Source organism: Mustela nivalis (assembly GCF_964662115.1).
Source record: "Mustela nivalis genome assembly, chromosome: 8".
NCBI lineage: Eukaryota > Metazoa > Chordata > Mammalia > Carnivora > Mustelidae > Mustela > Mustela nivalis.
In genome coordinates, this window is record NC_139027.1 from 12005135 (window position 1) to 12006792 (window position 1658).

Here is a 1658-nt window from a genome sequence, read left to right on the forward strand (position 1 = left end):
TCCCTTCAATATTTTCCTCTCTCTACCAGAACATCCAAAATAACTGAAGTTGTGATTACAAACCAGTTAAGAAACACACTTTTTCTTCACATTTTTAAAATTTAGTTATTTCATACACTTAAGCAGAGAGTTTACTGAGGTAAATGTATTATTTTTTTAAAGAAACACAGTATGATAGTAAATTTCTTTTGTTCAAGGGCTCACATTGTAAGCATTCAACCAAACATGGCCACTGCATCCATGAGCTCCCATTTGCATATTTAGGAAGAGGAAGCAAATGGTGATCCATGAACGTGGATGAAAACTAAAGGCTCACAGTTCTATTTTTATTTTTTGTATTTGTTATATATTTTTTTGTATTTGTTATATTTATAAAATATATAGTTTTTCTATTTCTACAGCCTAGAAGCCAGAGATCACAGCTCTTTCAGATCTTTCTAAATTTCCTAAAAAGTCTGTGCATTTTTCTTGAGCTGAGCACCCTCATCATCATTCAGCTTCTGGCTGATCACAATGATTAATCCCCACGAGTCCAGGGTACATGGAAAGCTCAGGAAGACTTACTTCTCCATGCCATATGTTCCCTATCCCATCATTCACTCTGGATGAGTGTTGGATAGACTTTCAACATGGATTAGATGAGAACAACCACACTTAATCCAATAGTCCAGCTGATATATCCTTTTAGCTTGATGACTTCATAGGCACTTTCAACCACCTCTTATGCTTTCCCCTCCAATTTTCATGGTCATTGTCTGTTCCCATTTCTGGATTCAGTTCCTGGAGACAAACAGCTGACACATTCACTCCACTCCACAAAGCCACATTTGAGTTGCCATATTCTCCCAAAACCCATCCATGGCAGCTGCTGGGATGAATGCTAAGTTTCAGCCATAAAGTAGCAAAATCTAGCAGCATCTAGATTACACTCACTTCCCATCACATGGTGCTTGGGTAATCCATTTAGTTTCCAGGTAACATATGTGAGAATATCCACTGGTTTGGAAGCCACAATTATGATATAATCAGGACTGTACTTGACTATCTGAGGAATATTGCATTTGAAGATACTAACATTCCTTGCAACAGATTGAGAGGGCTTTCCCCCTCCTGGGGGCTGACTCTTGCGGTTTACTATCACAATATTAGAATTGGCATTACAGAGTAATCCTTATCTGCTGCAATTTTAGGTGTCTGAAGAAATAAGCTCCCATGCTGCAGATCAATCATTTCTCCTCTGAGTTTATCTTCCAAAACATCCATCCACACAAGTTCATCTGCCAGAGGCTTTCCCACAATGTTGATGGCACAGGTCATGCCGACTTGTGTAACACGCACTACAGTGATCTTGTTGTTGGGATGGTTGCTTCTTCTTCTTGCAACTGGTGCAATGTTTTGTTGTTGTTGTTGTTGTTCTAGAAAGAGAGAGAGGGAGAAAGAGGAAGAAAGAGCAGTAAAGCTGGGGAGGGACAGAGAAAGAGGGAGAGAGAGAATCCCAAGCAAACTCTATACTGAGTGCAGAGCCCAACATGGGGCTCGATCTCACCACCCTGAGATCATGACCTGAGTGGAAACCAAGAGCTGGAAGTTCAACCAATTGAGCCACTGAGGCACCCACAGTGCAAATCAGTTTTTCCTCAGAGTTGCTATCATGTCCA

At 40.3% G+C, this 1658-nt stretch overlaps 1 pseudogene across 1 annotated transcript; it reads right to left on the minus strand.

Moving 5' to 3' along the window:
• Window positions 1–628: 628 nt before the first annotated feature.
• LOC309870786 (L-lactate dehydrogenase B chain pseudogene) lies at window positions 629–1317 on the minus strand (annotated as a pseudogene). Its single transcript has one exon. The product of its transcript is annotated as an L-lactate dehydrogenase B chain pseudogene (transcript).
• Window positions 1318–1658: the final 341 nt, after the last annotated feature.